Below are 16,312 nucleotides of genomic sequence, written 5' to 3'. Positions count from 1 at the left end.
CAGAAACTTGGGTTCACAAAGCCCAACTCATCAAGGAGTGCATCATCCACTACCTATCATCCAGTCAAGGGAGCAAACCTTTTCAGTTGGATCCATGTTAGACCCCATGTTTTACTGACAGCCAGGATTTTGCTTTTAACGTCCCAAAGATTCTCTTTTACCCAAAGGAAATCCATCACATGCTTAAGAATGTATTGTATGTTTGGTTATCAGCAATGCTAATATTGCTAAAGAGTGAATACTTTGTGATTGCCAGTACCACTTTACTCCAGGGTTCTCAAAATATGTAAGCAATACCAGCCCTCTGGCATCCCTGTAAGGTCACCCTCTATGAGTTGCCCTTCCTGCAAATGAAGGAGGCATAAACACACAGTAATTTGTCGAGGTCACATAGGAAACTAGTGCCAAAGGAAGGATTCAGGTGTCTTGATTCTAAGCATTTGTGCTAATGAGAAGATAAAATAGTTACATATTTGGTCCACCACAAGTTGAATAGGCGTGGAAGACAGAGGAACCTTAAGTAGTTATTCTGTAGTGAGGCTGCTGAAAGGGGAGGATAATAGACCCATCTACAAGCACACACGTGCATCTCTATCTGATGCACAGTTTTAATTGTTCTATATATGTGATTTTGCAACCATTTTCCCTAGAAAATCTACCACTGACTTTGACTGTAGAGGACCAGATCTTCTGTTTATCATGAAAAAAAACATATGGTATGCTTCAGAAAGAGCTGCATGTCACCAAATATATACTGAATGTTTATCTCCATCTCCTTGTAATTTTTTCCTTCCTTATTAACAAGGCACCCTTTAGGTTCATCTAAAGCTCCAGGGTTCCTTTTTGGACTACTCTGCTCCAAGCAGCACGTAAGAAACAACACCGTCAATCACCTGCCTGTGAACTGCAGGAATTTGTCACACCAAGGGAGAGATGTGCAACATAATGAGACCTTTGCACACTCTTCAGTACTGGTAAGCAAAAGGCTTATGAAAGCATGCTCACTGGAATACACACACAGCTGAGAGGCATAAATACACACAAACATTGGCTGCATAAAGACAGGCACAGGCAGAAACATCCTTAAAACCCAATACGTCAAACACAAAAACAAGACATGAACACACAGATGGATAGACACAGGTAAACAGGAACACACAAACTCAACCCTCATTAACACAAACTCTCACAGCATGGGAGACACAGAAATGAAAAGTGCCTGCATTCACACACACACACCAGAGCCACATCCAGATAGTACCCCACACACAGACTAACGAAGTCACAGCATAGCACAGGAGGAAATACACAGCCACTTGCACTATTTAGCAATAAAGGTCTTTTTCATCCTTCCTTTCCCCTCTGTAGGGAGCAGTACACGGGTTGTAGGACCCAGGCTATGCTGAAGGAAGAAGAGTGACATCATTCAGCTTAGACATCCTTAGCCAGGGCACGGAGCACTGAGGGTATCACAGCCTAGGTTAGGCATTAGGGAACATGCCTGGGATGACTGAGCAGGAGAAGGTTTGTATTTCAATAAACCAGGGGCTGTAACAATCTCTGAACTGAAGAGCTTAAAGCCTTGTTAAAAGCAATGGTGCAGCATTCTAACCGGAGGGGCCGTGTTGTCATACAAATGAGATGAGTTTATTTTCTGAGCCGTACCATTTGTTCTGACAGGCAGGGCGGCTGTAAAAGCTGGCGAGGGCACAGCAGGGGGCCCGGCTCTGCGCACAGCGAGAGACCGAGGAGAGGAGAGGCAGAGCTGCACCAGAGTTTGGACCCAGACCAAGTCCCTGCCTCTACCTTCTGTAAGCACCAGCCTTGCAAAGAGACTAAGAGATGAACCAGCCGGCTGTAATACTGTGGAACAAATGTATTCTAATGAGAGGTGCCTGGCAGCCCCAAGGGCACTCTACACGCGCCCATCTCCTCCTGCCCTCACCACCTCCTGCCTGGCTGCTCCACGCTGCCCAGATCTGGCTTCCAACAGCCAAAGATGCTGCACGGGGCACTGGGACACACAGTGGGGAGCACACTCAACTCAAGTGCTCTCCTGTGTTGCTTCAGGCCAAGTTGTTATGAAATGTTTACCAAGGTGTCACCTGTGTCTCCCTGCTGGAATGAGACAAGGAAATCTCCTGGATGCTGTCTGTGTCATCTGGGCTGTTGGTGATCCCGTGGTGTGTTTCTTGCATCCATTGTCTGTCTCTCCATGAATGTGTCAGAAGGCCCCTTCCACTTCAGACCAAGAAAAAGCTTTGCAAAGAGCAACAGTAACTTTATCCCTGTTTTTCTAGTAGAGAAAATAAACTGCATAAAGTAAGCTGACTAGTTTGAAATCTGACAATGAGCCAGAAAGTCAGGTGTCTTTTACTAAAATACTAGAGAACACAGATTCTTTATTCTGGGAATCCATCAACCTGGCAGCAATGGGGCTGGTACAGGGTACACCAGAGAAACTGCCAACAGAGACCTGGAAAACACAGGCACAAGCATTCCAGAGCAATTGCTATAGCCCAGATATCAACAGCAGGCATAGGGATTGCAGTTTTACTTGCAGGATGCCATTTGTATTGAAACTATTGACATTAACCCCTTGATAGGTACCAGGGATGTTTTATCACTTCCCCTCCGACCAGCTTGCCAAGTTTCTATAGCAAATCTTCTCCTTACAATGGCAAAAGGATGCCATTTTCTTTTGGCTGCTGGGGCACCATGACAACCAAACTGTGGCCAGTCACTAACAACAGATACAGGGAAAGACAGGGAAGTCAGCCATCATGGTTTGTTGGGGGGTTTTTTTGTCATCAAAGTGACAGTTTGCTGGTTAAGAACAGAGAATATGTTCCTCCAGATCGGGAAAGAAACCATGCCTTCCAGTCTCATTGATCCAGAGCTTAGTCCATCCTCTGTCACTGTTAGAAAAGTGTTTACTCTTTTGTCATGTGTACAAGTCAAAAACTACACTTAGCTTCCAGCTCTTTATTTCTTGCACTTCCCCAGTTAGGCTGCAGAAATTAGGAACTTCTGTTCACTGGTATTAGCGGCCGATGATAAAAGCAAAAGATTACCTATCCCATCAACAGTTCCAAGAGGCATTTAGCCACCCACAGTAAGAAGCAGACAACAGGAGATCAGGGATGATATTTCCCCTTTAATGTATACTTTCTCTGAACTCTTTTAAATGGGTTGGGAACCTCTCAAGGACAGAATTTTTAAGTTCTGCCTGCACAAAATGATCCAAATCTTTTCTAGGTGTATATAATGAGAGCAAAGAGACTGCACTAAACTCAGCACTATGAGGATAACCTGTCTGTTGGAAGTAGCATGGTAGGGATAACACCCTGGAGAATCACCATGAAACGGAAGCACCTCATCCAAACAACTCTAGACATCTATGGTCAGACTAGGAATATCCATGAAGCCAAAGGTAGGTAGGCATGCCCTTTTGGTTCCTGTAGGAGTCTCATACCAAACTTTCAGAGTCTGCTTTTAATACCTCATTAAATAGCAACAATTAGGCTTTCTTACTTTGACCCTTTTAACTAACTCCCTAGCATCTAAAATGTGAATTAAAGCAAGCAAAACAAATGTAAGAAATGCTTCTTACTCCTATTTGTATTAATTTCCCATGCATCTTCTGCAGTATAAATACATGTAGTTGTGGTACTTAGGAACACAGTTTAGTAGTGAAGTGAACTTGGCAGTGTCAGGTTAATAGTTGGACTCGATCTTGGAAATCTCCAACTTTAACAATTCCATGATTCTACATAGCAGACTTCCCAGTTCTGTTCCAACGAGGAGTTAATACAGCCCTAGCTTTATATTCTTTGTGCAGTGAGAGTAGCATCATCCTGATCAGCAGCTTGGATCAAGTCTACTTAATGGAAGAATAAGTGAACTGACCATTTGGTTGCACTCAGTTGAGTTCAAAGGAGGGGAAGGTTTTGGATCATTTCCTCATTATCAGTCCCTGGCTGCTCCGCCTCCTCTTCTCAGTGTGCCAGCATAACTTATTCCAAGGCTTGTTGGGGTAGGGGATGGAAAGGGAGAACAAGGCAGACAGCCAGAGGATGGTCTCAGTCCTAAGGTGTTAGAGTGTGACAGCCTTGTTTGGCCAATACCCTAGAAAATTAATTCAAGATGTTCAGGCTAACAGCATCCAGTTCAACTCTGACACTCTATACATTGGGTACAGTGGGGATATAACATGCACTCATCTCCTGGATACATAATAGTACCTGTAATTCCTCCCCAACACTGGCCAAAGGCCATATGTATTTCAGACCCCAAAACTGTGGCTGTGCTGAGACAGAACTAGGGCTCAGATAATATTTTACATATCTCTGACACTAACATATGACTCCTAACAGTCCTGTTAGCATTGAACACCTGCAACATCAAGCAGGAGAGCAGCTTATTTCCAGGAGCAACTCCCGCCAATCCCCACATACTCTTGGGCTCTATTTTCAAAGAGAGATAAATGGTGCTTTTAATTAGCACCTTCCATTTTCATTTGAGCCTCAGGGTTTTTGGAGCTGGTCCCAAGAGGGAGACCAGGAATCTAAGGAAAATCAATCTTAATTCAAACCAGTAATAAAAAGCAGAACACTTGCTTCAGAGGGCTCGCAAAGAATCTCTTCAGCGCAAACTCTCCTTTCATAACCTTTGGCCTCCTAATGCAGTGAGGAAGAGACTCTAAGAAGTGCTTTCATTCTTGTTTCATTCTACTTTCTTAATATTTCCCATCTGAACTGGTAAAAACAGAGAGCAGAAGCCCATAATGACTACATCTGGGCAGTGAAAACTTTGTAAGGAAACCTGAAAAAGTGAAAAAATAGTCCAGAGGCCTCTAATCAAACCAGCAGCTGAGCTATCTATAACGCTGTTTCCCAAGATGATGATTGAAATACTGTATTCTTCATTGTCTGACCATTGTCCAGGAAAAGGGATGGCTGGAGATAACAAGCTTAAGCAACCTAAACATGGCTTTGGAAGAAAATAACATAAATGAGGTTTCATGAGGATTATCAGAATAATCTAAACAGGGTGTAGGGCCAAATACCAAAAGGTCACAGTACACCAGCAGGTAAACTACTCCACAGACATGCTCTTCTCCTGCCTCTTCCACCAGTGCAAAATCTTAGCCCATTATGCCAGTCACTGTCTAACCCTGCAGTCATTTCACTATGCAACGCTGCCATTTCCATTTTACATGTGAAGAACTGAGGCTCAGAGGGACTCATCTCAGCGGGTTTCTGCCACATATAAAACAGCTATAGTTTTGTCTATGTAGGCCCTCTGTAGACGATGGAGAGAGCATTAATATGTCCAAGTAGTAACTGACTGTGTGATTACAGATGGTAACTACTGCGTAGGTAAGTATCTTAGAATGAGATGACTCCCAGATACTTAAAGCAAGGTGAGACAAATCCTACCTTAAGTGGTTTTCTCAGAATTACATAGGAAGTCTGTACTCAAATAAAGAATTGCTTCTCCTTACATGAAGACATACTGGCCACATAAAACATGCTTTGCCCAGCACGCAGTGGAGAGTGCCAGGAGTTACACAGTTTTAGTCCCTGCATTCTGATTCCATCTTTCTGAATGTCACTAATCAGACAGACCTGTCCAATACCCTCAGCAGTGCCTTCCTCAGCCAGACTACTTGAACCTGTCCAGACTATTACTGGACATGCCTGCAACATCCCTCTGCCATCTTTCCCACAGTGCCTTCCAGGTGCAAGAAGCAGATACAGCCAAGTTCTCTATGTCCAGTCTTCTTGATGCCAAGGGAGGTGAATAAGTAAAATCATGCCATTTCAGAGTGAGCAAAACCCCTGCTTAGCCATGTCAAATGAATTTTAGTCTATAAATAGTGCAAGATGAAAGCCATCAAAAGAGACTGAGAGGCCTCCCAGAAACCCACTAGTTAAGATCTCCTTGTTAAACTGAATGTCTCCATTAGGTCAACTGTGCAACAAATACCACCAAAAAGTAAGTTACAAACATAAGAAAGAATGTTTATTCTCAGATATAACACTGGCATCAATGTACCAGGGAAAGCCAGACCTGGGGAGCAAACTACTAAGACAATGAAAGAAATTTCCAGACTGATCCTGTTCTAGCAGATTCAGAGCTCTGCAGCTGGGAAGAAGCACTCAGACAACAGGTAGGGCTGTAGATCTGATTCCTCAGACAAGAAGAGAAGATGGAGTTGGTATCATTACCCATGCTGAAAACGCAAAAGGTCCCCAGATACAGAAGAGTTCAGATACGAGAACAGACACTCTGAACTTGTTGATCAGCAGTGAAAAAAAGAGGATGCCACTGAGACCTCATCCTGGAACCTTTCCCAAGCACTAGCCCTGACCGGCCACAAGCTCCCAGACTGCTGGCTCCAGAACCCACTTAGGATGCCAGAATCCTGGCTGTGCAACCTGCCGCATGCTTGCAGAAACCTGCTTCCCTAATTTAATGCAAGCTTGTAGAGTTTTGTTTCTGGAACCCATCCTGAGCAGCAGTGAGAAACTGCAATGGGGCTGGTCCCAGGCTCTGCAAGAGTACTGTCTCACTCCATGTTCTAGAATGACCATACGCCAGCAGCATCCTGGTTCTTGAGCCCACTGTGGATGCAGTCAGAATGCTTGACTTAAATTTCCACCAGTTCTTTAACCTTGCACACTATTGTACACACAGCATGCAGCAAAGCCACTTAAAAATAAATGAGGAGGAAAAAAAAAAAAAAAGACCACATGACACAGTTCAACATCCTAGACAGGAGAGGGGACATTTTCCCCCAAGCCATCTCTGTAGCCTTTACAGTTTCCTGCTGTTGTAGCCTTTTGGAGAAGGCTGAGGGCAGCTATAGCCAACACAGCTAGAGTGCTTCAGAAACTGAGTGTTGGGGTTGGTTGTACTTGCTGACAGGGAGGTGAAAGTTTACACTTCAGCTGAGAGGTATTTGAGGGAGACAGACTACCAAGGATGCAGCTACACTATGGTACGTGACAGTGGCCTGGCTAAAGAGATCTCCACAGCTACAAAGTACATGCAATGCCAGCTCAGCAGACAACGGAAGATTCCCTTGCTAAGAGGTAAAGCACCATGACTACAGCTCGTGTGTGGCCACTGGCCTCATCACAGGCACGAGAAGCCTCATCAGGCCAGAAAGCATGGGAATAGGGCAGTGCTGAGCACCAGCCACCCTTGCCCCATAAAGCTAGCCAAACAATAATTTCCTGACTGCTGATTAGGTCTCAAAATTTGTGCTTCTTCTGCAAAGTCATATTTACATTTTGGTAAATTTTCCTTAGTCAGAAAGAAGGGACATGGGGCTCTTCATCTAAATCAGATGCAGGGTGATAACTGGACTGAAAGCAGCATATCACTGCAGAGTATTTCTACTTCATCTTATTTCAAGAAAATTACATTGAATCAAAAACATCTGGCAGAAGAAGCCAGGCCAAAGCTAGCGAAACATGGAGGCTGCTCCAGGTGATTAATCTAGCATTGGGGTGGTGGGCTGCAACCAGGAAGGTTTACAGCTACCTTTGCACTTCCATCCTGAGTTTCAGCTAAGGCAGCTTGGATGCAGCCCAGGATCAACGTCTATTCTCTCTCCATCTATCTCCCTCTTTCCCCCTCCCTTTCTCTTTCTCTCTCAGTAAATCCCAGAGAGCACATTTCCGTGCCAGAATAAGCGTCTTTGTGAGGAGCGAAGGGAATGCACAGAGCTGCTAATGAGAACAAAACTGGAAAGCAAAACCTCGGGCTGGGGAGAGCCTTCCTTCCGCCCTCCTCCGCAGCGCCGCGGCACCCTCAGCGACTCTGCCGGGGGAGGAGGGCTGGGGGCTGGGTGCCCTGACCTCTCTGGCTCTCCTACCCGTCTGCTCCAACTTCCCTGCCTTTTTAAGGCAGGCTGCAGAAAAGGCAGCAGAACAGCCTTTATCATGCAAATAACAAGAGTAAATGGGCGAATTCCCCGGTGGGCACTTGAGTGAAATGCAGAGCTTCTGGCAGCGGCGAGAGGGGGTTGGGGAGGGGGTGCTTTATTTGCAGGTCTCTGTTCTAATTTAACTGCAATGGCAGCTAAAGGAGACACCAGGGACCTGCTCTCATCCTCGGCACTTCCCGTCGCCTGCCAGGGCCACAGGCAGAGAGCGCGAAAGGGGGAAGGATGGTGAGTGACGTCGCGGCAGAGCCACGGTGAGGCTCCAGCGCCGAGGTCTGCGGCGCTCCGAAGACGGGATTATGCCCTGACTGCTGGGCACCTCCCCACTCCCTTGGGAATCCTGGAAAAAGATCAGGGAGGAGCGTGAGCGAGGGCTCTGGAGGGAGATGCATTTGATCCGCTCCCTCCCAAGGCTCCAGGGAGTGCCAGCTTCATCCCGTCTCTGGGAGACTTGCGAGTAAGCTGTCCGCCGAACATCCCCGTCAGCACCTGCACCCCTGCGGGGAGGGGGCTGCAAGACATGCAGGGACGGATCAGGAGCTACCCTCCTCATGGCAACAAATCCCGTCAGCTACAGGATCAGCGTTCACTGCCGGCACGATCCCTCTGGAACGCAGGTCGGGGGTTGGGTCCAATCCAGACGAGCAGCCAGCCTGAACACAGGATGACAGAGGAAATGGGCCTGGCATTCAGGGACCATACAGCTGATAACCCACCTGCCGGTGCTGGTGACAACACAATGTGAGCTTACAGGTTCACAGGAGTGAGAATTGTGTATTGAATCACTACTTTTGGGCAGAGACCAGAGCAGACTGACAGACCCAGACCACTTTGTGCCATGCTTCCTTCTGTAAAATGGGAATAGCACCCCTTATGTGAACAGACACAGCCTCGTGAACGGGGTGGGTAGTGAAACAAAAAAAAAAACAACCAACCAAACCCTTGGGAGAACACCAGAGTACTCGGAGAACAGTGACGGGGAGATATACACTGCAGGATGAATGCCAATGAAAAGCAGCTGACGTAGTCAGAGCCAGAGGGAAGAGATGGTGTTAGGAAAAACCCACAATTCCAAACTCTTCCTGCAGCTTAAAAACAAGCCCTACCATGACTAGATTTGAACCCTAAATCATCCTCAGTTATTTTCAAAGGATGTTTGGGAGCTATCCAATCCATCAACTGCAAAGCCCAGCTCATGAGAAGCATCCCCACTTTTCCAAAAGCTGTTGATGTCTTTTCCCATCCCACTTTTCATCACAGTCTGCTCTGCTCAAATCAAGGATCAAAACATTTTGCACCAGATCTCAGTGTGAACCCCACAGCTGCATGGGGATGATGGGAAGAAATGCTCTTCTGTCCTTCAGATAGTGTGAGAAACTGAGATGAGCAAAAGCTAAGTGACTGAGCCAAGAAAATGTGACAGATCAGTGGCAGAGCCAAAGTTGTAAGTCATATTTCCCTGCATGAAGCCACCCGTTATGATCCAAGCTACAAAACTGTTCTTAAGCTCTGGGACCTAATCTTCCCCCTTCTCTCCCTATATCCAAAATGTTAAAACAGTGGAGCCACCTGTCCTGCACATAGCACCTCCTAGTTCCAGAACTGGCACACTCGGGAGCAGGCAAGGATGCCCAGCTGGCTGTCTCTGAGCAACCCCAGCAAGGCTGAGGGTCCCGCTCGCTGGCCTCGGGGAGCGTGGGGGACAAGGCGGCAGCCACGACTCATTTGGCATTCTGAGAGGCTGGTGCGCAGCATCCCCATGCCGGCAGGGGGTAAATGAGAGCTCAGACATGAGTTATTGGAGCACTTAGGTTCCCAGATTCTCCAAAACGTTGGGAAAAGGACAAACTGTTTAGTTGTAAAGAGCCTGGGGGGTGTGAACGGGGAGGGGGGAAGGGAGAAGGAGGGAGCTGTGTCAAACTAGTTTGCAGAGACTTTGAAATTGAACTCACAAGACAGGGAGGGAGACAGGGGAAACCAACCTCCAAGGCTTACCCTGGAAGCCTATAAAGCCGTGTGGATTCTGACAGCAAACTTGGAAATTACCTAGCACCCCTCTCCACCAGTCAGTAGGATCCAGTAAGGCTGGGAACAACACAGTCCACAGTCAACTGCTACTACATGGCTGCCTGCTGAGCTGCATTGTTTGGGAGGCAGTTTCAGTTGTTCAGGAGAAGAAAAAAGGAAAGCTGGGCAGAAGCTGCAGCACTAATTTTTGTCAGAAAGGGATAGTTTGTAGGTACCACAAATATTAGAGTCACCCCAACCTTTTGATAAACATGAGCCACATCTAGACTTAACTACAGTAAGTCTCAAACAAGAAGTCTTTAACTAATTGGTACTAACTGGTCACAAACTAACTAGTTGAACAGTGGGGAGGTCCCAGCCACAGCTGCATGAAGTAACGTTCAGGAGAAACAGAGTGAAACTGAGGACTCAGTACACCCAAATGTGCACAGGACATCTCAGAGGAAACTTGGACCTAGTGCAATTTCTACAGCTGAATCCTCCAGTACTTAGAGATATACAGCAGTAGGTTAGAAGCATCCAACTTTCCCATAAAAGAGCTATAAACTCCCCAGCAGCTAGCACTCTTCACCACCCCAAGTATGGTGCAAATCAGATTCAGATCAACTGCTGGACTGATCAACACAGTGCAATGAGCAGAACCAGCCTGGCATTTCTCTACTGAAAGGGCTCAGAAAAGAATACAAAAAAAAGGGGGAAGAGATATTAGAGAAAGCTTGCTTAAATTATGATAAATTTCGTGTGGTCTTCAGACTTTTTATTTGTATTGTTATGCTGAGACGTATCTCGCCGTGATGAAATTTCACTGGCAGCATACTTCACAGGAAATACATTTCCCCAAGCCTTATTGACCAATTCTTTAGATTCAGTGGGGACTCTGGTGAGTGCTTTTCTTTTTTTTTTTTCCATTCTGCACTACAAGCAATGAGGATACTGATGTTGTGCTAGGAAAAATGTTGCATCAAAAAGTACATATTCAGCTCCATTTGATTTCTAACTTCTCATTCTTGCCAGGCAACAGCCTCAGCATGGTACTACCACATCATATAACTTCCATCCTATTGAGGACTATGTCCTAGTTACTGAAGCAGCATCTTTCAAAAGGTTGCCTCTTCTGTGTTCTCCTTAGCACATGCAAAAGAAAATCCCCATCACAGACTGAATACCTGAAGGCACACTGGATGTGCCTGAAGGAACTGCCCTGTTCACTAGCTGCCAGGCAAACTTACAGTCCTCAACATTTTGCAAGATCACACCCTGGCTGAAAAAACATTCAAAGTAGAGGTCCAACCTTCTCACAACTTAAGGAAAAGCTAGGTTGAAGAAAGCAATTTCTCAGTCAGAATACTGTAGTATACAGTAATAGTGCCAGATACTACTACAGTCTTGGTGACAAAGTCATCTGCCATGGGAACTGAGTCATCACTGTCATGTTGCCCTTTTTGAGATACCCCTTCTCAGGAGTACCACATTGATAATAGCACGAGAGAACTAAGTTTCATCTGGTACATTTCCTATGACTTTGTTCCTGGGTCCTTTGAAGAATCCAGTCATACAATTTGTTCTCTTGGTTTCACACTCATTTCACTTACGTTTGTAGATTAGTTTTGAATACGCTTCCTAAAAAATCTGCTACTATCCCCACCTTGTCGACTTCTCTCTTTTCCTCTTGGCACCATTCTCCTTATATTTTCATATATTTTCTCTCCACAAGTTTTCTCTCAAATTCTCCCTGCTAAATTCCCTATTTCATCTCTTAGATGGTCTTAAAAATATCACATCCTGATTTCTTTTGCCCTAGCCCTCCCTTCCCCATTTCACCACCACCCCTCAATTCCATCTCCCAAAAACACTCCCCTGGTCGCACCTTCAGAACCTTCTCTTCCCACACATGTACCCCACCCTGCTTGCTCATTCATTTTCCATCTGCATCTCTATCCTCCTGGATTCTTCTCTAAGTCTCGGTGATAAAAGTGCCAGATTGGAGTTGCTGTGTAAAGAGGGTTCATTTGCCATTTGCCACCATATGGGCCCAAAAGCAAAATCGTCAGCTAAGCGATTAAATCAAGTATGTCGAACAAAATGTTATGAACTGACATTATGGGTATATAATTTTATGCCATTTGTTGCCATCTGTTTATCTAAACAGCCCCCATTCCACACAAACACACAGAAGTCTCTGCCACGCTCACAAGGCTTCAGTGCAGGGGTCACAGTGCCTCCCTTTTCCTCCTTTCCTCTTTCTCTTATTCTGTCCTTCCATTCTCTCTGTCTGCATTCACTGTGGACCTGGACTTGGAGCCTGGCCATAGACAAATCTTCCACTGCACTTCAGCACAGATTTAAAGGAAACCACCTCACAGTAATCAAGGAGTTTGCCTTAGAGAATAAGGTGTGCTCTCTTGCCTAAAGACTCTTGCCAAGTTCATTTCTATACAAGAAAATGAAGAAAGTATCCAACCAGAAAGGGGGAAGGAGATAAAGAGGTAAGGGAACAAGTGGTGGTCAGCAAATGGGTGTTATTTGTTGATCCTCATCTGGGACAGAGAAGAGAAAAGATAAGAATAGGTTCTACCAGCCTTCCTTGCTCAGCTGAGCTTTTTTCTCTGCTTCATTTTACATTTTCCTGTGTCTCAAAGTGGATCACAGTCTATTTCAAGGTTAGGTGGTGGTTGTGACAGACTGCATACTGAGCTGGTGACCCTGTAGCCATCCCGCTCTCTGTAAGAATGTGAAGGCACCTACTACTCTAGAAAATGCTTAACAAGCATAGCAGAAGATGAAACCGTAAGCAGCTCCCCATCCTATGGGCTGAATTTATTCCTCAGTTTTAAGATTGTTCTGAGGAGACTAGAGATAGGTATCAAAGAGACTATATGTACATAAAGATTAACTGTTTCTTTCAAAAGGAGAGAAGCTACTTGTTCCACCAAAAACAGCCAGAACAGACAGAAGATCCAACATGATAGTTTATCTCAAGTCCTTAGAAACAGAATTCACCCATTTGCAGCACTTTTTGGACCCAAGTTTCCATCATCCACATTAGTGCTCATGCAGTGATGAAGTGGGCCTTCCTTATGACCACCAAGAAGATAAGGCATAACTATGTCTGAGCCGAGTACATCTCAACGTATTGAGTCTGTTCTTGAGGGCTACCTCATGAGTTTAAGAGAGTTGGCAACCAAGCAAGGAAAATATCTTCAACCAATTAGCAGTGTGTCCTGATTAATGATTTTAAAGAACTTTAATGCTACCTTTATTTTATTAATTGTTCTGACAGGGTGTCCTTCTTTTCCAGATGTCCTTAGTCTTTGAGGGAAGTAGCGTATCAGTAATTGTCCCTGTAGTTCTGAATGTGACAAGGTGGGTGAGAACATTTAGCTTTCTTCCTACCTGAACAAAACCCAACTCACTGTATACCCTGTAAAGAGAGCCAGCTCCTCTCTGTGAATCCCTCTTTCTCTTTCACATAAGTTCAATCAGTTTGAGGGTTCTTTGTGGGAGAGTGTTGAAGAGGAAAATGGAAATCCCTCACCATTTAAGTCTCCCATCCTCATTCATGGAGCTACTGAACTGAGCATATGTGTCTCAGCATGGTGTAAATGAGAAGGTATTATGACTCTGTTACTAATGAAAAACAGTGACCAGACATTTTTCAAGTGTCTGGAGCACAGGTTTTGCTCAGAAGCCAGCACTTGGCCTCGAAAGTGTATGTATTTCCCAGGCAGCGGGTAGGTTTAGCTACAAAGTGATTTGGCCATGAAGCTTCCCTTTATCTTGGTTTCATTTACCGCTGACAGTTCTATATTTAACACCCCCAGGCCATCTGACCACTGTATGCTGGAGCCACCCTGGCACATAGCTCAGATCTGCAGCCGCACACTGGAACCCAGAAAGCACCGCTGCTTCTCCCAGGGAAACTCTGCAAGCCCAGGGAAAGTTAACACCTACTTTAAAAAGCTCAAGAGATTCCTACAGTTCCAGTGGATTTTGGATAAGACCCTAAATACTGGCAGTTCACGAATGATTACACAGCAAGGCCATACTAATAAACAGGAGCTCTTTCCTTTCCAAGGCCGTTGCTGATCTTCAGCTAAGGAAGTACAAATACACAGCACTACCAAGGAGGTTCTCAGCACTTGGCAGCAGCAAGTGCTCTATGCCGAGCTGCCCTGCTGGAAGCACAGTGTACTGCTCAGTTCAGGCCAGCTCTTGTCTGAAAGCAGGCAGCTGTCTGCCTAGCTGTTAATGCAGCTTTACACTGTGTGTGCATGGCTTCTTTTCCTTCCTGCTAGGACAGAAACAGTGAAACACCCCAAAGACCCCTGGAGAGCCTTAGCTAGTCCAGAGACAGCAAGTCACTTGCTTAGAAGAGCAACCTGGCATTAGCACAGCCCACCTGTCCTCTGGGTACTGTACCAGCTTCCCATCTGCTCACAAGTGCATCTGAAGGTGGCCATTTTAATCTAATAAGCATTTGATCACTCCTATTCTAAAAGGCCACCTCTCTGCCAGCACATCTGCAACTACTGCCTTCATCAGATAGGCCCCTTCTTACAGCTTTTGTGTCTGCTAGGTATGGCTGTCATCAGAGTTGTAGTAGGCAGCTATATTGCTCTTTACCCCAAAGCTTGATTTCCAACGAGGGTTAGAAGGAGAGAGAAGAGTGAATGGCAAAGTAGCTGGTCACCACTGCTTCCCAGTACAAGAGGCAAAGGTTTTGCTATGCTGTATTAGGCACAGCCATTCTGCTGCTGCAATGAGCTCTATCACCCCTGCTTTTCTGCAAGTGATGCGCAGCCTCCCACCCAAAGCCAGATTTCAGGCTATCTCTTGTAGCGCAGAACCCCTGTGTGATCCTGGATCAGCCCTTGCAGCAGATAAAGCAGTCACCATCAACAGGCAGGGACAGGAGGGTTCCACCAGAGTCCTCCAAATTCCTCCAAGGTGGTATGGACACAATGACGTTTAAGATGAATGCTTTACCAGCTTCAGAACAATTGAGATATTTGATACTCTTCAGCTGGATAGATGAGCTTCAACCAATGTATTATCAAAACCACTATAAATAGCTCCTCTTAAAGGCCAAAATAAGAGAAGGGGAAAAAGCGAAGGCAGGATCATATAGAAAAATCACAAACTGGAAATAATACAACTTCCAATATTCATTGCAACAACAACAAGGAAAAGAGCACATGATAATGTACAGAAAAGTACAGCCTTGGATATTACACAGCAAATATATAACTGGAGAGTCAGGAAGCCTAATTACCAAAGGAGAGTCAAAGATGTATTAAAAGGAGTCAGAATGAACACAGTCAGTAATACAAGTGGAAAAGCTGTGCTGTCTCAGATTGTGTGACTGCTAAATCAAAAACTAATATAGACTATGGATCATAATGTAAACAGAAGAATCAGTAAAATGAGGAAACTCCTTGACTTTTGTGGGACAAAGATAAAGAATTTCTTACTACTGTAGAGACTAAAAGGTAACTAAAAATGTAAAAAGGAACATATTTTATTGTCTACAAGAAGAAAAGTATTGGAGAAAGAGAAAGATTTGACAATTTACAGTAGATGCATCAGCAGTATTCAAAAAACCATGCTCTCACTTGTGCAGACTGCACACTCCTTTAGAGAAATGCTGTTTCTGCAGACTGCCATTTGGGCTGTTACTAGAACAACAAACTGTTGATGGTATGGATACAGATGGCATTTTAAGCTGGGGTAAAACAGCAGAAGAAAATGATCAAAGGCTCAAGGCAATTGTGAAGAGAGCAAAAGCTGCTGGGCTGAATGAGCATGAAATATGTAAATCCCATTTAAGAGAGACAACATACCCCCCAGCAAAAGCAGAAAAGCGTGCAGGTAGATCACAATAAAGTTGAAATCACCATCAATATCCATCCTTCAGCATACAAAGGGGTGCCAACAAAGGGTAAACTGCAAGGAATACATGCCCAAATGAGCTATATGAACCAGCACCCAACAGCACCACTCTGCAGAACTGTCCAAAGAACTAAGATGAAAATCTCAATAAAATAGCATGAAAATAAAAGAGCTAAAGGCAATACCCCTGTAGGTGTTAGGACACTAAGCACAGAATTAATCTGTCAGTGGCAATTTCAAAGAGGGAAGTTACACTGACATTTTACAGCATAACATTTAATATTGAAAAGAGTAGCATATGCCCTTTGGCACAACAAAAATTAGATGGATGCAACAAGATGATGATGGGACAAGGTACACTTTTTCTTTTTTAACCTTTTTTATTTTTTAATATGTGTTCTCTGAAGTAACCCATAATTCAATTTTGCCATTGCCCCG

The sequence above is a fragment of the Corvus kubaryi genome, unplaced genomic scaffold (assembly GCF_017639235.1).
Source record: "Corvus kubaryi isolate FWS band 111438036 unplaced genomic scaffold, C.kubaryi_AGA036_p1.0 138, whole genome shotgun sequence".
NCBI classification, from domain to species: Eukaryota; Metazoa; Chordata; class Aves; order Passeriformes; family Corvidae; genus Corvus; species Corvus kubaryi.
Note: the sequence above shows the minus strand (reverse complement) of the source record.